The 20589-nt window shown below is 32.9% G+C and overlaps 1 protein-coding gene across 3 annotated transcripts in view; it reads right to left on the reverse strand.

The window, feature by feature from the left end:
• Window positions 1-20589, reverse strand: part of LOC149417817 (homeotic protein antennapedia-like) — a 434064-nt gene that overhangs the window by 224967 nt on the left and 188508 nt on the right. For 2 of the 3 annotated variants that reach the window (XM_089639456.1, XM_089639454.1), the window contains one exon: window positions 1050-1102. The exons of the other annotated variant lie outside the window; for it this stretch is intronic. The gene's annotated coding sequence lies outside the window, so the exon portion shown is untranslated. The remainder of the gene's footprint in view (window positions 1-1049; window positions 1103-20589) is intronic. 3 annotated transcript variants of the gene reach the window in all.

Raw genomic sequence — 20589 nt, forward strand, 5'->3', positions numbered from 1 at the left:
GGTTTTAAATGAAATATAAGATTTGGTAGGTATTTAGTAAATAACGTAAGTATTCAATTATTATTGAATTTATTTTCCGTGAATACCGCACAAGATTACCAACTGCATCAATCCCATTTCCAATTCACACCCGCACATATGATTTACGTACGAGTAGGTATATTCATTTGTGCACGCTGGGTTTCAAACTCATGACCTCTGTATCTGCAGTGGAAGACCAACAACCTGCAGGTAATATAATTTATGCCTCCACAACAAGTACCTAGGTAAGTAGGTACTCCTTTTTAGTCTTGTAAATACTGAATTCGACCAATTACAAATCGAAGAACGAAGAGTTTAGAAAGAAAAATTATGTATATTGTGAAACTATCACACTAGTATAAAAAAAAACAATTAAAAACATGCATAAAACTTACTGATAAAAAAACACAGATAATTTATTAAAAATCTGGTCGAATTATTAGTTTTCCTGTTAAAACGGGACTGCAGACCTTCGACGAATGAATTGATTGAGTTCCCAAGAAGGTATCAGTTAACAGCTAATGTTTTATGAGGACGGTGGAACACGTGTTCATAAAAATTTTATATTGATATACTGATAGTGTCGTATTCCGTTACGATTAGGTAAAGAACATGTGTTCTCCAAATACTCTGAAAGACTAATATTTTAACAGGAAATTGGCATGCTATCACTTTTTAACAGGATCAGTTTTTCCGTGCTGGCTGAGACCCCTTCAGGCCCGCCTCCTGGCACCAACTCAGGCTGCTTAGGAGGTTTTAACGCCACTGCTAAGAACAATGGAAGATTTCCATATATTTTATTAAAATATGCAATAATATAATGTTATTATGCTTTCATGTGCCAGAATAACTTACTCGCCCAGCTAAATTTAATAAAAATGCATTTTTCATCTAAGGTTACAATAGATAAGTATTACATATTGTATAGATGGGAGCTTATTTTATCATATTCATCGGAGGCTCTGTGGTAAATGTGGTCAATTGTTCCAGAATTTAAGGAGATGTAATTAAAATAAAATGTGACTCACCATTCAAGTGTTATGAAGCTGAATATGATATTGTGTATCCAAAAGTGACTGACCTGAAACAAGAAAATTACAAAATATAAACGCCTGATTTACTGTCTGAATTCTTATAAATAAATTGCAATGTTTAGAAAATGAAAAAATATTGTTTTGGATAAGTCAGTAGAAATAGTGAGGTAGATATTTGGAAAGGTACAGATCAATAAAGAGATGTTAAAAGTAACTGTCAATTTCCTATTTCCTATTACGTGTTGGTGTAGAATGGATAAATAAGGCTTTAATTTACATCGCACGTGGTGTGTTTCCTGTGTTAAATAATGCGCAGGTGCTTTACAAATCGTGATAAGTGAAGGTAAGTATTTACACACGTGGTTACATCATCTCGATGAGGTTCAATCAATGATACAATCTACAATAAATTATTAATTGGTACCGACGATTACTTTCCTTCTACCTAACTATTAATATTATGTTCAATGTTTAACTTGTCGTTACCTATGGTTACCCAATTCAAATGAGATGAAAAATATATATTTTTTAACATGTATTATAATAGCTACAGAAATATGTCGATAGATATGTATATATAATCTACTACCACACTAAGCGGGAAATATTGCTTGATGTGATGGAGGACTTCGCAAGCCGAGGAATTGAACACACTACGCCTGGGTGAGACCCAAACGCGATGTCAACTCAGCCACCGACCGGTCTATAGTAATAAAAAAAATACTTAAGTATTATGCACCTACATTACACTAATAGTTAGTAAAAATTGTTTCAACTTGTCGCATTTATACAATGGTCATGTAAAAATCAAGAAATTTTGAAAAGCATATATTTGTGAGAAATAGGTAATATTAAATAACGTTAAACTCTTTTTAGGCGATTAAGTGTTTAATGAACATTAGTTGCTACAAATTGAAATCTAACAATAAATAAATTAACTTTTATCACTTTTATGGATCCGATTCAAGAGCTATACCTATAATTCATGAACATAAAATTATGAAGAAAATAAAACCAAAGTGTGAAAATGAATCCCACTTTAAAACTAGGATGATTATAAGAAGTTACCATCAGAAAACGGAGGCACCACTGAAGCCCGCTATTAGATATACAATCATAAAAATGAATATCATTTTAAAAAGTTGTACAAATAAATAAAATAACCCTAATAAAGTTATTATCTTACCCAGATGTTACCATAATAACATTTCAATTGCTTCAATATGTAATGAATGATTCAATGATTTCATTTCTCATGCAATACGCTTTCATTGAGAAAATTCAAAAACATCAAAATAGAGCGATCAAAAAACCAACGAACAATTTCACAATACTGCACAAAAATGTGATAGTATTCCTGATTGGGTTTAGGGACGTCTTAATTTTGATTTGAGCTTTTTGAGTGTGGGTGCAATGCTTCCCAGGAAGCTAAACATTCGGTATCCGAGTCTGGCGGGCGAGAGTCTACTCGGTTAACTCTACGATCGTAGCGGGTACAATCTGACATTTATGACAGCCATAAAATCTTTTAAGTAGTGACTTTTAGTGCTTGTTTAGTGAACATAAATGTCTTCTGCCTTTAGCGGTGCGCGGGTTCACTAAAATCCCTTTAACCCTACATGCCTGGAGGCGTGGTGTTTGTTTATTTATTCAGTGACAATGATGACTCCTTACCATGAGAAGATGGCTATCAATGGTGATTGGTGTATCATTTGCTCTTTCTTGTTGATCACCGTGCATTTTATATGCGTCGTAAAATATTTAACACGATTGTTACTAGAGTTGAGATGCTCTGCAGCTGTTTTATAAGTAAAACGCTTGTGAAGTGATAAAATAAAAAAGCTTTTATTTACTTATTTTTAAATCCCATTTTTTTCGTAGTTCTGCCACAAGTCTCTACATTGACTATATTTATTACTCAATCCTTTTAAATTTTTTTAAATATCTTAATATTTCTTTGACATACTTAAATAATAAATGTTTATCTTTGACAATGTCTGAGGTCTGGTTGAAATAATATGTAAAATCTGTACCTACGTGCAATAAGTTTTTAACGGGAAAATCAAGGTAAATGCAACATTGTTTTTAGCACGCATTAATTTCCGTCATGAACTATGGAGTTTTGAAATATTCATTTAATTGTAAAAAAAAAATATGACATCACGCTATTTTTTTTCAACTAGTACCTAAATTTGTTTCAAATCTCTAATTATTAATGTTTAAAATATTGACACCTTTCTTATGATACTTAAATAAACTATTGAATGCATATTCTTTAACACTGTTTAAATTAGATACCCAATCTATTTTTCAAGGATGTGATTTCAGTTGCAGTTTCAGTGCCGACTTCCTGCAACCCGGGGTATATTTCTTTTATTTTTTATTACATGGCTTTCTATACCCGCCTCACCAGGCAAAGTATGTTAGGTTACTGAACGAATTCATTTTACCAATAACTGGAAGATAACCTGATTGCATAAGAAAAGACTTTATTATTTGCAGAGAAAGGGTTAACACTAACCTATGTCTTTATTTTCCAGTCTTCTGCGCTTATCCGTCTATTAACCCGTTCAGCAACTAGTTTACCACAGGGTTTAACCAACCCGCATGCTTTACAGGGCTAACCAATCATTGTATATTAGATAGATGCTTATTAAATCCTTTCTTCCTAATTTTGCATGCGTATATTTTTAGATTTTGTGTTTTAAAATTTTAGGTACCTATTTAAGAATACATTTATTTAGTGTTCATAACCATTGCATAAATTAATCGTTGGTTGTAAGACATAAGTCCGAAATAATAAGATAACATATTAAGGGCCAAGATCGTTGTTTATCAGTTGTGTAAAATTTTAAACTCGTTTATTAGTACCCACTTACCTAGGGGGAAGAAGTTTACACAGGGTCTCCAGGGATAAAGTGCGCTAACTTCGGGGGTGATTCCACATAATAGTAGAAGTAAAAAAGACATTTTTTTTACTGAAATTCCAAGGTTTAGGTAAATGTAGTTTTAAGGTTACGAAGTTAAATTGTTGGAAAAATAAATGTTCTTCCATTGAGAATTTTTTTTTGTTGGGAAAATATAGGTACCTACATCGGAATTTCAAAAAAGTTAATTATCTTTTTTACTTTACTTTTATGAAATGATAGGTTTCCTGATAACATTTTAGTATAATACGAATTGTTTTATTACGATGAAGAAAAAATCCTAGTATTTTCGCATTTCTTCATTATATATTATCAAGGCAAATATAGATGCATGAACACGTGTTCCGATATATTAGGAATTTACTAAAAAAGGAAACGGCCCGCATTCCCGTGTTTAACCGTATTATCAACAATTTGAATAGTATTTTAATTAATTAGCAATTCCTTTTTTTTCTCCTAATAAAAATAATAATTATAGTATTTTAAAATATAGAGATAAAAAGAATTTGGCATTCTCAGACTATAAAAATATTACCATTAGTTATTTCGGCTTCTGGCATTATACCTAGATCTCTCATTAAAAATTTAGGCGTATTAGATCTATCAAAAAATTTATATATAAAGATGCAAAAGTCGGTCATTTTGAATACATGTAGGATAACGAAAGATTTTTTAAATATTTATGCTGAGGGATCAGTAGGATTTATTGGCCCTGTTAGGAGTTCTACCGAGCCGAACCCTCTGATATGAAAATATCTGGAGTCGGTGAATTATTTTCCCATTTGATCTTTGGTGAGTTGAAGTGTTGTTCTTGTATTGTTTTGTATTTATTTTGCTTATATAATGCACTTGCATAATGTTGATTGACTAGATGATCATTTATGGAAAAGTGTGTGGAAGGGTTTAGTTTTTCCTATGGGGAAGATTTAACCCGGACATAAAATCGGAAGTTTGGATGATTTGTATAGAGCTGTTTTTGTGCAAAATCATCTCAAGGTCGCAAGGGTAAGTTGTGTAAAATTAAGTTGGTGCAGTAGGTAAGGGGTAGAAGTTTATGTACGTTAGATCAATAAACACTAGTCACAATTAGTATAGATACTTGTATCTAATATCTATACTATTTACACCTAACTTATTAGTTACTAAGTAATTTAGCTGTAAAGCGCCCTTGAAGTGTATTTTATTAAATCAATTAATTTGTATTTATTGCTCTCAATTGGTAGGTAGGTAGGTACCTATGTCATAATTACTTAAATGAGAGCAAAATTTATGGTATTTTATTTTATTTGGTTTTACGCTCAGTCGGGTTTTTTCGAGCATTTTAAAACAGAATATATCTAGTAAGCTATCGAAAATTATACAACAAAAAAATTTAAAGCTGATTATTATAAAATAGTATTACTAAAACATGTAACAGTAACAAAAAACAATAAAGAACGTAAAACAATACTACATAAATATTAATAAATATAAAATGTAAAAGCCCACCGCTTACCTCTTACCACAGTTGGTAATTGATAAATAAAATAAATAACTTCTACATTTTGAAATAGGACGTAGGTACTATGTTCAAACACTGTTGAATCTTAATTTACTATATAAAATAATGTATATTATGCCTATTTAAGGTAAGCGGTCACAAGAAACGATTATTTATTCGTGAGAACTTGTGAAGTATCAAGAAAACAAGTAAAATTAAATAAATTGTTCAATAATATCCCTGCTACTTACCCTATTGTGCACTAGATGGCAGTAAGTCATAAAATAACAAATTTTACGCCGTTAGGTGCAGTGGCATCTAACGGCAGTTAGCGGAACGATAATCGTTAGAAAATTGCGGGCGGCTCGGTTCCCGCACTCTCATAGAAGCTAGTCACGTAGAGTAACGGTGACAGCGTTTGGAAATTTATTTGTTTTCGGTGTTTCCTCTTTCTTTTCATAAATGCCTATGGTAATTCGCTGACGCAACGTTTCAACCGGTTTGTTTTGACGTTTCACATTGAAATTTATTTACAACATGTGTTTTGGTGTTGAGATATCTTCAACATCCTGCAATATAAGTACAAGTAAATTATTATGTATGCAAGCATGTACAATATATACATATTCTACATTTTAACAAATTATTATATATCGGCAAGAGACCCTTGCTCGTCTAGTGGTGTATTGGATGGATAAAAAAATATTAAATTTAATAAATAATTTTGTTTTTATTAGTAAGCTGAAGAATTAAACAAAAAAATTATAAAAATAACCGTTTCGAATTGAATCGCGGGTAAAATTTAAACGAAATTGATTATCAATGCTCCCTAGGAAATAAATTGTACAGCGCCCTTGAGGTGATTTTTCAAAAAAACGTCGCTCTACATATTATCCAATTATTATTATTATTATTATTAGTATGTTTATAACAAAAAGTCGTTCGAAAATATGAAAAAAAAAGAAAAATATGAAATTATGTCATGAAATTTTATTTTTCACTTTCTTTACAAATATATTACATTAATATACCGTAACTTTTAAATTTACATTATAACTTGCTAAGTGTTGCTTATTTTAATTTATTTAAAAAGTTTATTTCATGTCTTATTTTATTTGTAATTTTTTATTGTAATACCCACACACAGGCAGTGCCTTAGTGTGGGTTCACTGTACTTTTTTTAAATATTTTATCTGCAAGCAACTATTTTTTATAAAATGTATTTTTTAAGGTAGGTACCTACATAATATTGTAAAATTATTGGGAAAAAATTAAGTTTTTTTTTTTAATCTTTCGATATTGTCGGCATGAACAAGTAGGTACATATATTCAAACGTGTCATCTTGCCTATACCAGTATTGTGTATTTAGTTTTCTCAATTCTGGAATCAGCTAACTGGTTTGTCTTTGAATATTGAACTATGTAAATAGTTATCTACGATCTTTGAATTTCAATAAAAGGTTCATTAATATCTCTGATAAAGGTTAGGTAAGAAAATAATTTATTTTTCTTAAATTTTATTAGTAGGTAAGTACAAGTCAGTACTAACTACGAGTAGGTAACTACCCTGACTAACTAATATAGGTACCTATCAATATTTATAATTATGATTATTATATTGCTTTAAAAACTTTATGAGTCATATACTTCATAGGAGGAAGGCATGTAGGTACCTACCGGATTTTTTTATTTTACAATTTTTGGTGAACATTAAAAGAGTTTCTTGCCCGGAACCCACACACATGGATACAAACTACGTTCTGTTTTTTACAATGGATAGAAAATTCCAAGAAGCGATTATCTTCAGGTAGTTACCGGTTTCGACTTTCGAATATTTCGACTCCTAAGCCCAGACAAACCAATGAAGTTGATTATCACTTCAAGAAAGTAATTTGATTCTTGTTATTTTTTTAAATAATTCGTTAATTTGGAATTTTACTCCAAGTAAGTTAAAAATAAGCTTACTTCAGGCGCACAGACACGCTCACAATATACTTCTATCGGTTAATCAGTGGTTTCTTAATATTTATCATTCAGGAAGGTCACCGATGAAAATTTTTGCATAGCTATAAAGAAAGGTATTTCGTCAATAAAGCACCTATAAAAATGTCGTAAAATTACCTACCTACATTGTAGTTTCGTTTGTTATTTCTAACACGTTCACCGATCGTAAAACTACAAGTTTTATAACTTTTCTATTTGTCATCAAAGAATAGTCAGAATGCACAAAGTGTTATTATTTTTATTAGGTCGTAAATATTCATATTATGGACGCACACCCACAAGGAAAGGACACACAAATAATTTTAAATTAGCCAAACAGAAATAGATATAGCCAGATACACAAAAACAATTTACAAACAGTGATTTTTTCAGGATATTTTGCGTAGTAAATTTCAAAGTTATTTATGAATTTCAAGATCAAAAAAGGAAGCAAGACCTATATAGAAATAATGAAAACGATATAGAAAGGTACATCAATACGGTTCAAATGATCGAACAATTAGTAAAAAAAATGAGTGTCAGTAGAATAGGTAGGTAGAGGAAAATAAAAGCGCACGTTTGTATGTATTTGTGTACACCGATAGTGGTTAAAATTGGTTTGAAGTCGTTTCGAACACCCTGCTCACCTAGTTACCTCTTACATCGACCATGTAATTATGTGTACGATATGGTACATCACCACACAAGCAAGACATTCTCTAAATTACTTTAGGTACTTTCATTCAGACAATGCAATTGAAAAAGTTACCCATCTTTGCTATGAGGTCTATAGAATTGCTGCTAATTCTAAAAACAAATAAAAGAATTGAAAAAAATTAGCGATACTATATAAATGATAACAACCTATTTATCTATTGACTAATTTACATAATATGTAATAATCAATCAGATCCTGATATTGACGATACAACCTGTAACCATTTATGGTATCATTAACTCTATGAATGTGTGTAGGTTACTTTTTGCCAGCTCTATAACAATGTGATATGAAAATGATTTATTTGCAGATAAAAAGTAATGCGTTGAGGAAATAAATACCTTGGGACACAAATTAAAATATGTTTTAGGCCAAGTCCGTATGGCAAGTGGATGAACAAATTAAGAATAATCAATAAGAATAGTTGGCCCACATGGATGGCTGAAAATAATTCGCAATTCAGAAGCAAACCAATTATTAATGTTCTCCTCACGAAATGTAATAAGTTTAAATTGTTTTTCGGACTATTTGGGTGGTCCGCGCAGGGGACGTCAATTCATCTGTTGATGCTAAGAAAAACACACAAAATTGATTGAAAATTGTGCCACGTGTGCGTCGCGTCAGTCGCGTACGTTGGTCGAGTACGGTAATATGTAGGTGAATGAAGAGCTGTACTGCTATTGAACTGCCTACGAGGATCTCACGATCCGGCCTGCCATGCAGTAGGTGGGCAAACACATCCGCCATCAAGACCTAGAAACACCTCAACCCCTGCTTAGGGTGACCTATGGCAGGAGTGTTGGTTATCCAATAAATGGTATTGAAAATGAACTATAACTGAAATTTAATTTATCGTTTGACAATAAAAATGCGTAAACTGTAGAGTTTCGAACTGTAATATTACAATTTATTTCAATATGAAAAACAAAGGTGTTATTTTGAGGTTTTTCTGTATTAGGTATTTTTATAAATTTTACTGAATATGTTTTTCTAAGCATTACGTTGAAGATGCCTGGTCTAGTTACTCTTCCCATTGTAAGCAAACCACCAGCTCGGCAAAGTGTCAATTGTCATGGCTGTACCGCGAGCGGAATATTGATACGAGCTTTGGTATTCAGCTCTCACAACCCGGACAATAAAAACTCCTTTAAGCAGAGGACTTCCGCGACCCAATACTACGCACATATTCATAGAACCGCGACCCAGGAGGCCTGAGCACTAGGTGCTATAGTCACTAGTCACTGGACATGCCAAACTTGCGAGTTGCCAAACGATAAGTTATCTGACATACTCGGCTGGTTCAGAGTGCTTGTGCTTGCTGCTTACCCACATACGTTATTTATTTTTAGAGGCCGATGCTTTTTATAGCGAAGTTACGTGAAGGCAAGGAACGCTTAAAGTGGATTTCTATATAAATGCGTTATAAGATACAGTTTTATCAAAGCTCGGTGCGGTGTTCTACTGTAGGTATTTTTAATTAATTAACTGAACGTATTTCATCTGAGAATACATTATTATATATTCCTTTAGAAACCCCATTATTTGCGTAGGTAGGTACGAAAAAATTCAAAATTTATATTCAAATGGGTAAACAATAAATTGTTCTATACACAACTTTTCACTTGGTGCAAAAAATTATGTTAGTCTATTACTAGTAGTTTTTTTAAACAGTAGACCTCGTGTCCAAAAACAATGTTTAGAATTTTATCTTATAATAAATGAAAATCGAAAATTACTCTGTAATCATAAGATTTATAAGCAGGTACTTAAATATGAAGATATTTAATTCTAAGCCATAATATTAAGTTTTATAAACCTAACATTTTTTTAATTTTCAATTAACTTATTGTACAACTTATCTAAAGAAACTCAATGAAAATTTTATTTTCTAACTTTATTCGGGCTGGTAGTTATGTAGGTAGGTACCATATAATGGAAAAAAATGCGAATACAAAATTCCGAACAAACACGACGCATTCGCACTTGAAAGTGAATCTGCACTGGACCATCAAAACGGCTACCATTCTGAAACGAAAACGGGACGTAGGTACCTATAAACTACAAACCTAATAAACACAATTACAGACAGACAAAATGAAAAACAGTCGAGTTAAAACAAGACTTTGCTACGCATAGTCAATAAAACTGAAACTACAGGGTTTTCGTAGCAGGTATTTTGAATATCCCGCTATTTCGGTAGATGTTACTTTTGAAGCTCTCATTTTTTTCTAATTTGACAAGTAAAAACTACGCCATTAATAAAAATTGAACGATACACGCTTAAACAACGCATTGAAATTATTAAAATTCACTTGAGTGATTCAAATGAAAATCATCTTGAGTGATGAGGCCCATTTCCAACTCAGTGGCTTCGTCAGTAAGCAAAATTATCGCATCTGGGGCTCGGAAAACCCAAGAGTTATTGTTGAAAAGCCTCTCTATCCTCAACGTGTGACTGTTTGGTGCGGTTTATGGTCCGGCGGAGTCATTAGACCTTTTTTTTTAAATGAGGCTGGAGCAACAGTTACGGTGAATGGATTGCGCTATCGAGAGATGATTAATGATTTTTTTATGGCTGGAATTAAATGGTATCGATTTGAACAACGTTTACTTTCAACAAGACGGCGCTACGTGCCACACAAGCAACAAAACCATTAATCTTTTACGATTGAATATCAAAATAACACCTCTTATTTTCAAAAACCCTGTACATATGTTAAGCTCGTGAACTACGTTATATTTAGTTGGGTGGCTTCGACTTTTAGGTGAAGGCCACATGGCATGGTTCATGACTTCGTCTCAATGAAAAGAGTCAATTAAATATTATATACCTACAATTTCTTTATTCATATAGTTTAAAGTTATCATTGCCAAAAGTAAGTCCAAATAATGCATTAGTTAGGATGTGCAAATTGGTAAGTAGGTAAGTAAGTTTGTTGAGTGCATTGCAAAATCAAACACTGCATTTTTACCAAGTTAGGACTGACACCGACAGGTACACCTAGTTGTTAGTTACTGTAGTTGTAAGTAGTACAAAATAGGTTCTACCTGTACACGTGAACTGCGTATTTATATTTCACACAACATGATGCATTGATATTGTCTACCGGCTCATATTTCAAGAGGCGGGCAATAAAATAAATTTAAATAATATGTATGTTAAAACTATAAGCGAGTCATAAATATTCTCGCCTGGCCACGGATTTCACTTGATATCGCTTAATCGTTTTAATTGATTACTTTTTGCCCAAATTGATAGTAGCGCACCAAGGGAGTGTTATGGTTCTATGAAAACAATACATGAGTCGATGACACAATAATTCTATATAGATTCTCTACCTACTTATTACTTTAGTCTAACAATGCAATAATAATGCGATTTACGTGCTTTTTTATTAATAGCTTTTTGTTCTTGAAGACCTTAAAGTAATGGTGATTTGCAACGTGACGTAATGGAATTGCGTAGTGGAGTAGCTTGCAAACAATACTATTCCGATTGCGAAATCCTATAATAGATAAGCGAAAGCTTATCGACCTGCTTGCAATACTATCGCAGTGCGCTAGGCAGTCGTAAACTGGTAAACAATGCGCAGTGACTGCAAAAAATATTGTGGGGTTTTACACCTCATTGTTCGTTGCATGTCGATGAACAAGCAAATAGTTTTACCGTAAAAAGACAAGAAACTGTTATCTCAAATGATAAATTCAAACATATTCAGGGACGTGCGTGAGATTGAACTGATGCCTATATTATCGAAGAGGTACGTGTGGAGTTTACCAAATTAATGTTTGTTATTTGTGATGTCATCTAGGATTTGTGCGGCAGGTAAATAAAACCGACATAAGTTTTCAAATGAACTCGGTAGTACAGGAAAAAATTGTTTCGGAATTCATTAATTTTTTAATGAATACCGTCTGCATAATATATCAATTCGACGCCTGCATAGCTTAACCCTATAAGCTAGTTTGTAGGCAAGTCATTTTTACGGTTCTGTTGTTGGTTTACAATAGTAAAGTGGTGTAAATTCAATATAAAACACCCTTTAAGGAATTTAATTAGTTAAATATTGCAATTTTATTAATTACATATAAGCATCAAACAAAAATATTTTGCATGCATCCTGCTTTAAACTGGCACCATTTCAATATAACAAACAGAATCAGTAAATAGCAAGGTTTTCACATTCATGTTAATCTCACTTTAAATAATCTGTTTACCTTACAATCGAAATGGATGCATGGACGTGCATTTTTCACAAAACAAAGCGGTAAACATCAGCTGACGCACAGTTTAAGAATGTGAAACAATTCATTTCAAATACTCTAGAACAATAATACGTTTCAGAGTCAGAACATACAGATTAGCGAGGGATTTATTTGGGTGGAGGGCGCAGCAAAACGCGCTGCATTTCGCCTGTATTTCTGTTGATAAACAACGGGACAATTCTCGCTTTTATTGTTAATGTCCGGGTGCAGATAATGCAATGCAAGAAATGTGTAATCCTCGTGTGTTGGTTTAGTGTAAGGAGTTGCCAGGGGGTCTGCAAACTGTAAGCACGGGGATCTAAGGACGATTTATTGCCGGCAAACCAGCTTGCTTCGGCTTAAGACTCCGGCGCAGGTTGTATTGTGTATTCACAAAAATATTAATTGCGACTGAGATATTTGGAGATCGTTAGCTTGCCGTTAAATTGTTAAATTTTCCGAAAATACCTGTATTATACCGTACGTGTGCAAGAAAATAAAACACATAATTTGTTCGTATTTTTGCAAATTTCACTAATAGGCTTTCAACAGAGTTTAAGCAGTCAAAAAAGCCGAGAGAATAAATTACGATTGTGTTGCGTGTTAACAATTTAAATGCGGAATTAATTGGAGGGTAACATACCCACTTATCTGAGAAAACAAACACATTGTCATTCTTGTAGTGTTCATATTTACACTTTATATTTTAACTCATGACCGTTAGTAGGTAAGTATCAAATCAAACACCCTTTCTTTCTACTGTATGGGGAAGCAAGATGAGTAGGTACCCATCTACATTATATAAAGAAAGTACAACTAACCTTTGAGTAAGTACATGCTATAAGCTTTTGATAAATTAATAGACAAAGTTTGCGGAAGTAAGTTACTGTCTGGGTGTAATTTGAAAGAAGACTATATTTTCATAAATCTCAGACGCGATATTTTAATAAAATTTAAGACCTGCTACCTAGCAGCTTTTTTCGAGAACAATTTGTGAGTTTCATAAAACAGAAAATAAATTTAATGTACTAAACATACCAACTACGAAGGTACATACTTAGGTTCCAAGGCGTTTTAAGCTCTAACTACAGAGGTTTTTAATTTATAAATGGATGGAAAACACGATATTCTGCCACTTTTCTAAAAATATTGTTTTTTTCCTAATGCTAAAAAATTTCCAACTCTTTTCCTTTTTTAAGTTAATATATTTTCACATTTATTTACCTGTATAATATAATATATACGAATTTAATGTAGGTAACATACTCTATTAAAATATTAATGGCCTCCGTGGTCAGACCTAAAGGGTAAGGCCCTCGACTAGCAAATTGAAGGTTGCGGATTCAAATACCAGCGCGCGAAATAATTTTTCTTTAATTAATTTGTGTTATTTCACAATTCACCCATTTAAAAATACTTAGTACATAATACGCACAATAGGTACACATACATAATAGCAATAGCAGAATTGAAAATTTCCTTGAATATTTATTTATTAAAGATAGCTGTAAATACGATATTTTATATTATATATATATATATATATATATATATATTTTTTTTTTTTATGTGACACCTCACAAGAGTGTCCCTGCCTGTGCAGTGCACAGACAGGGGAACTATGTCACCACCGGTTGGGCGGCGTTGTGAGGCGGAGTAAGGTAGGGGGTGTAGGAAGGGATTTGTTAATGCGGGCCTTGAAGAGGCTCGGATTATAGGAGGGAGGAAAAACAGATGCCGGTAGCTCGTTCCACATACGAGCCGACTTACACAAAAACGAGTCGTAAAAACGGCCCGTTCTCATGAAGCCAACGTCAACCGTGAACGGGTGTTCAGTTATATATATGCACTTTACCAATAAATATCACTGTGTGAGTCATTCTGAGCAAGAAAAGCAATCTTAAGTAATATAATATCTACTTATTATTTTATATAGTGGTTACAAATTTGGAGTAAAGTGCACTTGGGGTGAAAAAGATAAATAATACTCTCGTGATTAATATTATGCCAATTTGTATTCTGTACCTTCCGTGAGTGAAATGATAGTAATAATTCTATTCCTAGATATGCAATCGCAACAGAAGATGTTTCGCGTGTATGTATACAATAATGATAACAATGTAATGATTTGAGTATTTGTTTGCGAAAGTTACTTAACGAAAACATGATATATTATATTGAAAAGGAAAACATTTATTTATCTTATAGCCACAGTTATTCTAGTTTATATTCGACTCTCATGGTTTTTATGGCTCTCGCAGAAGTGAGTTGCCTAAACTAAATAATGCTTAACAATTTTGTAAAAAAATACTCATTAAAACCATTCGTATACATAATAATAATAATAAGCTAATTTATATAGCACCGTTTTCGTGAAAAATCATCTCAAGGGCGCTGTACAAATATATGTGTTCAATAATTAATACTAGAACTACAGATTTAAATTCACTTAACAATGAACAAAGAATATTAAGAATCACAATAATAACGTTTGGATCATTTCTCTATTTTCGTTTTCATGTGAAAATCATCTCTTAGGACTTAATTTATGTATTTTACCTATACTTATAACTACACTAGATATATTACTTACTACATACTAGATTTATTACTTATAACCAGTGACATAAAACTATCCTATTCCTCATTCCGGTCAATGGAATTGATCATACATTCAAGAAAAAATTTTAACATTTGAAAACGTAGGATCAATTTCCGTGCTTAAAATTAAATACAAGAAAGCTTTTTTCGGGGATGTTTTGAATTCATTTCTTTCTACCTGCACTGACATCCAGTGTGATAAATGACTTATTGTATCATCCCCTTGCCGGCCAATAAGAACTGTTACATCCCCCTGATGCCCGGGGGCCGGATAGGGAGGAGGGTGCCGGTTCTCCGCACCCCAGCCCGCACCCCTACTCCCTCCTCTAACTTGTCGGCCATCTTAGATTTATGCCCCTTTTGTTTTGTTGTATCTCTCTTGTATTCACAAACACAGATTTAGTATAGGATGCTGTTCAAGTGTTTACAATCTAACAATTCACATTTGGGTTCATTGTTATTGAACTGGAGTTTTTAAGCTTTTTGCAAAGCTTTTGTTCGTTTAAAAAACACATGAAAATTGTTTTAAAAAGACGTATACACAAACTTTTTTTTAATAGATAGTTTTTTTTATGTTTCTGTGAAACTGCATTTAAAAATAGAAAGTTTTTTTTTGTATTCGAACTCACTTGTCAACATATTTTTTATTGAGGAAAGTAGGTATGTACTACATAACTACACTAACCAAAAATATGATTCAGGGGAAAGTAAATAGAAGACGTAATAGAAGGATATGCACCACATCATCGCTTACGACTGGTACGAGCGTAGTTCCGCTGAGTTGGTGTGTATCAGTCTGCAGGGGAATATTGCCTTTGGGCGATTTTTCGCACAAACGGCGCCATTCAAATCATCCAAATATTATTAGTATTATCGCGATAGCAAACCTCCGATAGGAGATGAGGCCGGAAGAAAAATAGTAAATTAACATTTTTTTAATAGTTAATTGGGGTTTTTTTAGCACTGTAAAGCGCCTTCAAGGCGACATTTAACTTAAATGTGTACCATATTTTTATTTTATTTTTTTTTATTTTGGTACAATATTTCTTATTACAATTTATTACACAAAAAATATTCACAATAGATTTATAGAAAAAATATATAATTTTGATGAAGAAAAAAGTATCATAAGATTAAGATAAATTTAAAACTAAACAATAAGATTTAAATTAAATTAAATTAAAATTAAAATTTTAAAAAATAATGAAATTACTATCATTTTTTTTAAAGAAAGATAAACATTCCCGGGTTACGAATAACCTGACAATATTTGAAAATCTCCTACGACCACCGCAGTAAGCTGAAAATGTTGCTTCTGTTGTGATGGAGGACTTAGTCAGCCGAGGAATTGAATACACTACGCCTGGGTGGGACCCAAACGCGATGTCAACTCGGCCACCGACCGGTCGGTTTATCATTAGTAGGTGGTTCGATACCTATTTATCATATTTCGGATGGAATAAAAAAACACAAGCAATGCGATGTGGGCGTCTATAGTCTTCCAAAAGTATGCCAAATCCGGCCTTAAATTTGCAATACAAAACGATGTTTCATCATCATTGTAGGATGTGGATTCTAAGTGGATCTTTGATAAGAATAATTGTAAATAACTAAATACAATGTACTTACCTGAATATATACCCGTATATATTCGTGCTTGCATTTTTATCTACCTATTAAACATGTCAATAAACGTTCTTGTTACCTACCGGCAGCTAATTTAAATTAAATATAAAGAATTATTTTTAATACACGGATAAAAATGAGTATTGCGAATCTCTTCAAATTATTTTTAATCCGATTAAAAACTGGATTGCAGGCCGTTTTCTGATAAACTTTTTAGTAAATTCCTTATAGGTATATCAGAACACGTGTTCATGCACCGGCATTTGCTATGATAATATACAATGACGAAATGCGAAAATATTATGAATACGTGTTCTAACATTGTGATAATACAGTCGTATTTTATTAAAATTTTACTAGGAAACCTAACGATTCATACGTTAAGGGCTTACAATCCCGTTTTTAACCGAATTACGCATAATTTGAAGAGATTCACAATAAATTAGCGATTTTCAATTTTAGTAATTTTTATCCGTGTATTCTGTGTTTCATTTCATAATTTACTCCTTTATAATTATAACTAACCACAAATATTGTTTTTTTTAATAAGACTTTAAATTGAGTGTTATAAAAACAAATCCGCAAATCATGTATTATGACATTCAATACGATAATTTCACAACCAGGTTCTCCCCACCTGCAAGTCACGGAAACCATTGCGATCCGAGCTGCGTTTTGGCGTGAAATTGCAAGGCAGTTCGGAAGCAAAGTGTTCGCCGCACTGGCCTTGCTTTATGATGTGTTTGCCTGAAATATTGCCGGTTCGTGTTTACTTCGAATAATGCAACGACAATTAGGACTTGTGTCACCGACCCCACGTGGTCGGTACCGTGCACGTGTATTACAAGCGTGCAAAATTCGAATCGGGTATTAATTTAAAAATACGCGAATTTTGGAAAATTTGCCTAAAAAATGACTAGTTTTAAAATACCTATTAGTTCATTTACAAAGGTTTGTAATTCATACACCAAAAAACTTGAATTCGGGGTTTTCGGTTCTAGGACGTTTTTAATAGATTCTATTGGCAATTGTCGATAGATCGGGGGGTGGGAAGCGTGGCAAGCAGCTTAGATGAATATTTATGTTAATGGATGGCAGTCACGTTTTGTTTCATCAAGCAAAAAAAATGATAAATGATCTTTGATAAAGCTTTTTTCAGAATGCACATGGGTAGGTTATGGATCGAATTGCCAGCCTCTGTGTTTCCTCCCTCCTATAAAATTTCCCTTCAAGACTAGTGTTCACGCCTTACTTTCATAAAAATACCCCTCCACACAGGACGCCCAAAGATGACATAGAGCCTTATGGAAATTATTTTCTTCAGGGCCTCCTGTGTGGAGATAGTGTTAAAATAGGTAGGTAACTTATAATAATTAATTGTTACTCGAAGGTAGGAGGTACTTTTTTTAGACAAAATATTTTTTTGGTGAATGTTAATTTTCGTCAAATCGAGAACATCTCCATAAAATCGACTATTGAATTACAGAAGATTAATGTTTTCATATAATGTGTTATCATCATTAAATCACTAATATCACTGTTCCCACCTGAATTAAGTAGGTACTAACGCTACTAAATAACATAATTAGGTAGGTATCTAATTTATTTTATATCAGATACCCCTTTAAAGAAAGAGCTTGGTAGGTACCTACCTATTTATTAATTAACTACAATCAATAAAACAACTATTAACAGGACCTACATATCGTCGCTAAAAAAGTACCAACTATCTAATGAAACTGGTTTAGCTGCATTGATTTAATGAAAACCAGATATTTAACTGGATCTTGGAAGAAATATTGTAGGATAATTTATGTTTAAAACTAGTTTGATTTGGCACAAATGGCTCTTATTGAGATGTATGCTGGCATTAGATGCAAAATACAAAACATTATTTTTAGTATTTAATAATGATGAGTGCGGTGTTTACTATGATGATCCGTTGGAGGCTAATAAAAAATCAATAGCTGAATGATTGGCGTGTTTTGTTGTGGACGAAAAGGTCAGGGGTCTTTCCTTGGAGTCTAACAAGGCATGCTTAAAAATGTTCAAACGAATAATTTTTTTGATTATGAAATCATAACATGCCATCAAATAAAAAGTAGTAAATGTAAATTATTCAATCGTGTACGATTTTTTGGTGCTTTCTACAAAATTTACATAAAGTTCGTTGTTCGTAAAACTTCAGCGTTTTCATATATTGTAAATTTTAGAGATGTCACACGAAGATGGCAGTTTTTCAAATATTTTCAAGTTATCCAAGTTTCGGAAATGTTTGGCTTTATTTTAAAAAAATAATTGAGTATGGCGGAGATACAACGATATTTTAAAGGGTTTGTATATATAGTTGTGCCGGCATTGAGAGAAACAATCCAGTGCCTGCCTGGTTTTGTAATTAAAAATGGGATTGCAGGCCTATAAAACGAATAAATTGATAGGTTTCCTGGTAAAATTTTATAAGTGTATTGTCACGCATCGAAATACTTGTTCATAAAAATCATCAAACACGTGTTCTTAATTATCATCACATTTTGCATTTTGTCACGATATATTATCAAGCCAAATGAAGGTGCATGAACACGTGTTACGATATTATTAACTTTACTAAAATTTTAACAAAAAAAACGGCCTAATATCTTGTTTTTAAGTGGATAACCAATAATTTCAAGAGATTCTTAACATATTAGAAATATCATTTTTTTCAATGTACGTATGTTTCATTCATAAGATAGGTACTCGTGAACAATAAACGTTGTTATCATGAAAACCGCATATGTCTTTTCGGTAATCGATCATGAGCTGTAGAGCTTTTAAACAACCACTCAACTGTCAAAAAATAAGACAAAATGTGATTATTTTCAAAGTAAAAGAAAATCTATAATCTTTCTTCTCTCTTCTATCTATTTATTTATAATTATGTAAATATGAATATCTGTTCCGGATCAACGGACATCGGGCGGGCTGAATGGATTTGATTTCTATAAAAATCTAGAGTTTTATTCGTAGAATGATGAAATTTTTCACACTTGATCTTCAGAAAAAGAACAAGGTCAGTGTTTATATTTGATTCCGAAAAACTCTGCGTAAAGCCAGTACAACGCCGTGGACTTCAGCTATTTACTTACGAACTTGGTATGACTGAAAAAATAACTTCAACACAAGCAACGAAATTATACGCAGCAGTCGCTCAATAAACAGTCTACGCATTACATCATAGGTCCGCATTGGCTGAGGCAATTTATTAAAGAGAACATCTGTAGGCTTTCGTCTGCGAATGTTTCCACATCCGAAGAGTCGACTCGCAATTACGCGCCCATTAGCTTCATTGTACGTTGTCTGGCCCCAGCCATAGGCCGGTAGACCGTGGATCTCTACTCTATGCGTACTCTTTGCTATACCTATGTGTCCCGTGGTTTATTGTTGTGTCAAGTTCGTGCGACGACCGACCTCAAACCTACGAAATACGCACTAAACAATAGTTCTCGATCACAAATCAAAATCAAAATAATTCTAAATTTTTTCCCGATTTTTCCATAAATCAAACATTTACAAACCGACTGAAATAAACCATTTCCACCAGATACTTTTAAACGATTCCATGACGCTTGATCCCCAGCCAATCGATCCCCTGGGCTGTTGGTCCCCTGGACATTGGATGCTTCTTCCAGTCGATCCTTTGGACACTTGATCCCCCAAAATATAAAATATGTATTTTGTTATTCAGCGGTATATCCTTTCTGCGTACTACTTCAGGATACGGAGTTATTGTTAGCAAAATATATTTTGTTTATCGGATTTTCACCCAAGACGACTGCTGATAATACATCAACTTTTGTTACATATACATTTTGTTACAATATCCTCTCCGTATACGTCACCAGGATGGAGGTGCAACAAAAATAATCCTTTGGGGGATCAAGTGTCCGAGGAATAAACTATTCGGTAGATCAACTG

Source organism: Hesperophylax consimilis, chromosome 14 (assembly GCF_061612785.1).
Source record: "Hesperophylax consimilis isolate HC1 chromosome 14, BYU_Hcon_1.0, whole genome shotgun sequence".
Taxonomy (NCBI): domain Eukaryota; kingdom Metazoa; phylum Arthropoda; class Insecta; order Trichoptera; family Limnephilidae; genus Hesperophylax; species Hesperophylax consimilis.